Genomic DNA, 8,979 nt, shown 5'->3' on the forward strand with positions numbered 1-8,979 from the left:
ATCAAAAAACCCATGAAGAAAAAACACCAATATAGCATTATACCAAATGCCAAGAGCTCGAGCTCTCCTCCGGAGGAATGCCTGTAACTACATAAGGAACAATAACCTATAGTGGAGCTGCAGGAAGAGGAGGGGCAGACATAACAAAACAAAAATTAATCAAAACATGTAATGCCTTTATCACATCAAGAGGCCTGTTCACAATTTGAGAAGGAACAAACACTCTCAACCTTTCCAAAGCCTTCACAACATCATCAATGATGTCACAAATTAAACCCATTCTAATTTCAAAGAACAACTCCCCACACCACCCATTATCTAATAAATCTTGACCAGAAAGAAAACCACCATAAGGGAAAGAACCCATATCAAACATGTAATTGTCCAAAGCTGACTCAATAATATCCAAATTATGAAACACAGGAGCCAAGAATTTAACTGCCAGAAGGCGGACCAATACTTTATCCAATAACACATCAAAACATATAGTGAGAAATCTAGACACAACTTCAAAGAAATAGATATAAGCATGAGAACACAGCCAACGATTCCCCACCACCCTACGAATTTCAGACTCCAATTCCGCAGAATGCAAAACAAAAACTCTAGCAAGTTTTTCAGAACAATACCCATAGTCATCCACTACTTCTGCCAATGGAGACACAAAATGAATGTGATACCCAGATAATGGAGAACACATGAATAATAATTACCTTTGTTGCAGACCAGAACCTCAAAAAGACCCCACTGATGTAGATGAAAAGCAAAGAAAAATTAAAAACTACAGTCGACAAAACTATAGACCTAGAATGCACCATAAATGAATATAAATAGCCACTTCCTAATAATCATGATAAAACCACCCTTCCAGAGCACTAAATAACCAACTCGTGTAAAAATTTGAAAACTTCTAAAAGAAGACAACTCAAACCATGATGTAAAACATAAAATGGCGGCTGATAAAAACCAAATATTGCCAATATCCAACGCTATAATGCCAACAACATACCAACCATTGATTAAAAGTACATAAAAAATAAACCAACATCGTAGTAGTCAAAAAATAATCCCAAATGCATACAAAGGATCCTGACCTATCGAAAAATGATAGCTCCCATCACTTACCTCAAACCAAAGCAATAATATCAAGCGTGCGAGGCAGAAATGACAAGATAATCCTCAATGACTACGACACCAAGCCGCCACCCCTAATCATTGCAGATACCCATCCATACTGTCTACAACAGGTGCAAACCGTACATCATAAAAGATGGACAAAGGCATCATTTAAAATGTACAATGAACACCTCCACGTAGATCAACGAACATAACTACCTACAAAGAAAGGGGCAAGCGGGATAAAATCTATAAAAATCAAAATTCCAAGACCCCCAATGGAATTTATTCAAAGAATACCTCCCGCAGATTAGCATTACTATCAATGGCTAGATTAGCCAGGAAATCCACAACTTTATTCACCTCTCTATAACAGTGAGAAATCAAAAAGGAATAAAAAAAATCTAGCTTTTGTAAAATGAGATCAAGAATATACTATAATTGCCAACAATTTGATTTCTTCTTCATGACACATTTAATTATAACCATGGAATCTCCTTCTATTACTAAATATTTAATTCCCAAAGATATAGCCAAATTCAATCCAAAAGATAAAGTATGAAACTCTGCAAAATTATTATTCTTAAAACCAATTGCATGACACCGAGCCTGAATAAATCTTGAGTTACGATAAAAAATCACCATACCTACCCCAGCTCGAACAAGATTCCCATGGGAGGCTCCATCAAAATTCAATTTAAAATGACCTTGCAGAGGAGGTTTCCAACACGCTGAATTTCTCTTACATGTAGCATAGTTTTTTCTCAAAATTGAACCATGCGCAGGTAAGACCGACAACATCTTCCAGACCCTAGTTACCCTACTATCCCAATGTGAAAAAGAGGTAAGATTTTCTAGATTCTTGTAAATTATAAGACAATGCAACTTCAGAAATAGAAGATTCAATTCTCAATAAAACCTCCTCCATAAGAGAGCTTGTTTATTTGAAAATCCTGTTATTTTGTTCTAACCAAATATTCCAAATTACAATAGAAGGGGAAATAACCCAAAGACATGCATAAAAAGATGAAGCAAATAGGAGGGGCCAAGATCTGAAATGGGAGATAAGATCCTTACTAACAACAAAGGATAGATTTAACTTTTCAAACGACCAATGCCAATACTCATAAGCAAAGTCACAATGAAGAAACAAGTGCGAGGAAGATTCTAAATTTTTGTTACAAAGGACACAAGGAAATATTGTCGTAATACCAAGCCTATCCAATCTCATACTTGTAAGGACCCTATCCTAAACAACCAACTAAGCAAAAGCCCCAGCTTTTGGGAGACAAGACACATGCCAGAATAACTTGTATGGCCAAGAAGATAGATTTTTAGCAACCGTAAGAGAGTTGTACCCCTCTCTAACCGAATATTTATCAGAGATATTCCTTGTCCAAATAAGTTCATCCTTAGAATTAGAAAGGATTACCACTCTCTCTCCCAACAACTGCTCATATTTTGACTTCACATTTTGATCAACATCTAAAAATTCAATAGACTTCCATCTAGCTATCTTAAGATGCCCACTAGACACAATCTCAAAATAATCTGCCGCAAATACACCCGATAGGGAAGAAAGAATAGTAATTAGAGGAGACCAATCCCTGATATTCACCAAAGGAGTGTGTCCATTCCATACTTCATCCCAAAATCTAGCTTTTGTACCATTATGGACAACCCATGAAAGATGAGGCAAAATAACAAATCTACACTTACATAGGAAATTCCAAATAGCAGAACCAAAAGGCAAACTTGAAACTTTAAAAATATATTCTCTTGGTCCACTATTTAAGTATTTAGCCCACAAGGAACTAGGTTTGTCATATAATTTCCAAACCAACTTAGCACCTAAGGCTAAATTCTGATTTTCCAAGCTCCTAATACTTGAACCCCCCAATTCCTTAGGCAAACATACCTTATCCCAAGCTACTAACGGGAGTTTTTTCTTTCCATCTTTATTATCATTCCAAAGGAAAACTATTATTTATTTATTGTTTTATTTAAATTTATGTTTTAAAGTATGCTTTTTAAAGTGATGTGTCCCCCGACCTTTTTTGTGAATATGTACTTTAATATTTTTGATTAATGGAGAAGGCCTATTCATCAAAAAAAAGAAAAAAGTTCTAAGTAGTTGTATAATTTATTTATATGATTTTATATGTTTTTTTACTTTATTTTAAATAGATATTTAAATTGTAATTTTTAACCACATAAATTTAAAAGGAAAAAAATCTTTATTAACATTATTTATTTGTTTAAATAAGAAAAAAATTGTATTTGAAATTTAAAAGGAAATATAAAAAGAAGGACATATATGGAATCATATGAATTAATTCATAATTTCAGTTTTGCTTTATTTTTCTATTTCTTTTTAAATTATAGTTTCTTCATCATTACGAAAGAAGCTTTCAAATTATTCTTTATACTTAATTCAAATTTTATAGGAATAATGTATGGTGTTAAAATTTAAGAAACAAGTCTAGATAAGTAAGCAATGGGAACACTCTATTAGTCATTACGCTCTCATAAAAAAAATTATGTAGGTGGTTAATAATCACAATGAATAAATATTTGTTTCATCTTTATGTTATTTTTTATTTCTCTAATGCTGTCATGAACCTTAAATTTCAACCCAACACTATAATATCAAATCGTGCAATTCAAAACATCACTCATTGAACCCTAACTTTCCAAGATTGTATTGTGAGCATGATCACATCTTTAATTTATAATTTTAAAATCCTCTCTCCCTTAAAAATTCAAGTGTGCATGTAAATTTATGTATTTAAAGGCATATCATCCCAAGGATATATTTGAATGAGTACACAAGATCATATAGTAAATAGAAGAAATTAAATTTGTTATCTATCTATTTGTTATAAATTTTAAATATGAAAGATAAAATGTAACTTAAATCTATATAAATTCAAATTAAATAAAAAAGATAAAAGATTGAAGTTAAATAGTAATTAGAATTCATAATAATTAAAGTTAATACTTATGTGGCTTTGGCTCCCTCCTCTTTTACTTATTGAAGCTCCTAGTTCGGGTTTGGTCTCGACTCTTCCAATTTTGTTCCCTTTTGTCTATTGCAGGATGGTTTGGTCTTTAATTATCAATGTGACTTTTTTGGTTTTTGTCAAAATCTCTGTAACCTTGATTTCTCATTTCTGGCCTTCTATGGGTATTTTGGTGTGCCTGTTAAAGGTGCGGTTATTGTTGCCATCTTCTTCAGACTCTTTATTAGTATGTTATTGTATCTAAATGTTATATTACATAAATATATTTCGGCTCTGACCTTTGATCGATAAAAAGAAAGTTAATTAACTTTAATTTTAAATTTTAAGTAAAATAGTTAAATTGAATCAACCATTTTAAAGTTGAATAGGTAAATAGAATTAACCTAATTCTTAAAGTAAAATAGTTAACATAATTCATAATAATTAACATAATAAATAAATTTCTTTATATATATATATATATATATATATATATATATATATATTTATTTATTTAAAACTCAACTAAACATTTTAAAAAATAAAAAAGATTAAAATCAATCAATGATTTGACATGTTAAATTAAAATTAAAATCAAATTAAAATCAATCAATTATTAAAACCAAATTAAAATCAACCCAAATAATTTATTATGAAATAAATTTAATTTTAAAACTTAGATATGAACATTTAAGAAAACAAACTTTAATACTTTTAGGTAGATAATTGAAATAAATTTTAGATATGCTATAAAAATGGAGAAGATTAAAATTTGTTCAAATTTACAACTGAATGCAATTTGAGTTCTATGGGATAAACCAAACTGCAATTTATTTTGATTAAATCTATACCCGTCAGATAATTTTTTTGGCTTTGGCTAGTGACTCATATTGTTATGGTTGGACAATCATAGTTGATGAATATAGCTTGGTAGACAACAAACTTAAAATTGTAATCAATGCATGGATATATTGGTGTAATGTGAGTACAAAAGACAACACAAAGGAATTAATCTACTCCTACTTTTTTGGCCACACTATTACACAAAGATCTTCTTCAATTGCACTCATGCTACAACATTCTTAGGGACAATGATCACTACCATTATTGATGATCATATTCTTGAATATAGCATAGAACAATGATTTTAGGGGATAAGCCAATGGATGGACAAACCTACACATCCTTGAAGTAAATAACAAAATGTTATGTCTTTCCTAAATTGCAACAAATGTGTATAAGATGTCTCAACAACCACCTATAAATCTACTCAATGTAATAAATATCTTAAGTTAAGCGTCTTCATACATCCTAAAAACATTTCACATAACTTGCTAGATTAAATCATAAGTTTTGGATTAATGCAAAAACAGGTTTTAAAGGGGCCCCGAAACCCTTTACAAAATGATTCTAAGAGGATTAGAATCAGATAGCAACTTCCAAAACAAAACGGGTTGCAAGGATAGACATAGAAAGCGGTAGCCAAAAAGACAACAAAAGCCCAGTTGGGCACAAAAAGACAACAGAAAGACCAAACCTAGACACATAAAGAACCAACAACAGAAAACAACCCAATTACATTAGGCTTATGAGGGTCTCAACAACCTCAGCCTCTAGGGCATTCATGGTATCAGCAGTAGCCTGCATAGCATTATAATCCAAGTTCTGAAAGGCACCTTCTTCTTAATGTTCCCTTGAGTCCTTTTGTAGGGTCCTTCACCACTTTGAGTCGCCTCAACTTCCTCACCAATAACAACAACAACCTTATCCGGTTGGTTCAGACTTTTCACCATGGTATTCATAACCGTTGCAGATTGTTTAACAATTTTATGATTGCTAACCATAATTGGCTTGAGGGTGTCCTGGATTTTTTTGTAGCCATCCTCAACCCAGGTGATGTGTTCCTCCAAATTTTTCTTAAGCTGGTCAACCCCTTCCCTTGTTTTCTTGATACAGTCCATGGTCAAATTCTTCTCACCCTCAGTCCAATTCCCATCATCGTGCAAACCAAGAGAAGAACCAGCAGGGAAGGAATCCATTTTGCTACCCAGAGCTCTTTGGTTAATCCGGATATCTTTGAGCTCATGAAATAGCCACTTGAACAAACTGAAGGTGTTGATTGCATGATCATGAGCCAAACCCAACACATTTTCATAATCCTCCCTTTTATCATTTAGCTCATCACTTTTAGGATTAAGGTCAACAATACCAGCCACACACATATTACCAGTCTCCTTAAAGGAAAGAGGAGAGACCGAGACATTAGGGTTCTTGTTAGAGTAATCGGGTCTTTAATTGATTAATTAAACAATATTTGTTTAATTATTTAAGTTCCCTTTATCTCTTTTATAGTTTAGCTAACTTTAGGTGCATAATAATTAATTCTTTTATTAATTATTATGTGCAAGCCTAGGTTTTCCTTTTTAGGGTTTCTTGACCTATTAGAGGTTGGATTATTTTCCTTTGTATTATTCCATTATCATATTACACATTTTGTGAATATCAAGCTCTCATCTTTTGAGCATATTTTCTGTGTATTATTTTTTCTGTTATTTGCTTCCTTGCTTCTCCTTGTAACAGGTTATTCAGCTTGCAGAGATCTTTAGGCTCTTGTGGTTTTGTATTTCTCAACTCTCACATGGTATCAGAGCCTCGGATCTACAACAATCTATTCTTGTTTTGAGAATTTTTGCATTGGAAGCAGATCTGGGGTTTCAGGAAGTTTTTTTATGCACTTAGGGATAGGCCTTTTTTTCTGAGCACTTTGGGCCTAAACTGACCTCACCATCATGCTCATGAGGCCCCAAAACCCCTATAGTCATATAAAACTTGCCTAGTTTTGGCTCTTGAGCCTCTGGGAGTTTTTTTTCTCCAGTACCAGGGCGTACGACCCTGACACACAGTTTGAGATTATTTTTTTTTTAAAAAGCCTTTTTACGGCATGCACGCTGAAAGTTGATTTTTTGAAAAAAATAAAATCAAAAACAAAAAAATATTTTCCAAAGTTTTGGCGAGAAGTTTTTTTGTTTAACAAAAATCACACTTTATTTCGGGGTTTACCCCACGGTACGCTGGGTACTGTGTGGCCCCCTGGCCTGCTGCAGGTTTGGCGCCGGCGGCGGTTCTGACACCACTAGCCCTCGGCCCCGTCAATGTCTACCTTCCCGGCCCCCATCGACGTTTGCCTCCCCGGTGCCCCGCCTGTCGGCCCCCACTTGCGGCCCTCTCCAGCGTCGCCAGCGCCACGGCCTCCTTGCGCCCCCCGTTGATGTCGTCATCGTCGCCACCCTTCCCACCTCCACTGTGCTCTTCCCGTCAGTGCCCTTTTCGTCGACTACCACTGCAGGTCCACCCGCCGACCACCTCTGCGCCACCTGCCAGCCACCAGGGCGCCGCCCACGGGCCAACCTCCGCCCGACCCTGCCCCCGTTGCACCTCCCTCTTGCCTCTTTTAGGGGGGATTGGTTTTTTTGCCATAACTTGGGCAAACGGAGTCATTTTTTTGAAAATGAATAAGCGTCGGAAAGCTGGTTCCGAGCCAGACCTTGTGGTGTTGGAATTTTTTTCTATTTTTTCTGTTTGACTATGTTTTTTTCTAGTGAAAGTGGGGTCTCTTTTTTGCACTTCGGGAGCCATAAAATGAGCATCCCAACTCCGTTTTTCGAAAAATTTATGTTTTTGGAAAGCATGTGCTGTGTACTTTCCAGCCATATGAGTTTTCTTTCTAGATTCTGCTCTAGGAATATTTTCTTCAGTTTTTTGCTTTTCAGCACTCTGTGGATATCCTGGTTGTTGCAGGTCCTGGGATCTCTTCTCTTAGTAGGATGTCTCGGTTTTGGTTCTTCTTTCTGTTTCCAGTCTTCTATATCTTCTTATCATTGTAGCATTTTATTTATACAAACACACCGAGATAAAGTGCTATCATGCATTGTTTACTTGGGATCTTGCACATCTTGTGCCTTATTGTACATGCACTACTTATAAAGTGCCATGAGGGGGTTGATGTTTGCCTTGTTTGCCATCCACCTTTGTCAAGTGAGTGTTCCTTCCATGACATTCACCTCATATTGTGTGTCAAGTGAGTGTTCCTTCCATGACACTATGTACTCTCTCTGCACCTTCGATGTTCCTGGTTCTTCGTCATCCAGTTCTTGTTGGCCGTTCTTTTCAGTGTACATGTCCCTCTCCCTTTTCAACATTATGGGGAGGTTTGTCTTGTTGGTTCTAATGCTTCCGTGGTTCGATTGATCGGCTCTTTAGGCTTTGGTTTCTCATGCCATTTGTATCTTTGTGTTCAGTTGTTTGCCTTTGTTTGCCTTCTGATTCAAGTAGTGTCATTTGAGGGCACTCATACAGATTACAGTCTTCTCTACCTAGTCATGTTCTATTGTAGTGGAGGTTCTTCAAATCAGCAGTTATTGTTAGACAGTGTTTGTAGGTTCTTCATGCTTCAGTGATTCTTCTAATCTTCTCTTGTTCCTATATTTTTGGAACATTCTTGTTTGGAGACTTTTTCAGTCCTTCTTCTTGCCTTTTCCATCTCTGTTTGGAGTAGAGGTTTTTCCCACGTGGTTTTCTCTATTTCTCCGGTTCATAGAGATTTGGTTGTATTTGGGTACCTGATCAGGCCTTGTTGTTGGGACCTATCTTTCATGCTTTCAGTAGTTGTTCTAGGTTTTAGCTTCTCCCTAAGTCTAGCTTAAGGGGGGGTGTTAGAGTAATCGGGTCTTTACTTGATTAATTAAACAATATTTGTTTAATTATTTAAGTTCCCTTTATCTCTTTTACACTTAAGCTAACTTTAGGTGCATAATAATTAATTCTTTATGTGCAAGCCTAGGTTTTCCTTTTTAGGGTTTCT

This window comes from Cryptomeria japonica, chromosome 6, assembly GCF_030272615.1.
Source record: "Cryptomeria japonica chromosome 6, Sugi_1.0, whole genome shotgun sequence".
NCBI lineage: Eukaryota > Viridiplantae > Streptophyta > Pinopsida > Cupressales > Cupressaceae > Cryptomeria > Cryptomeria japonica.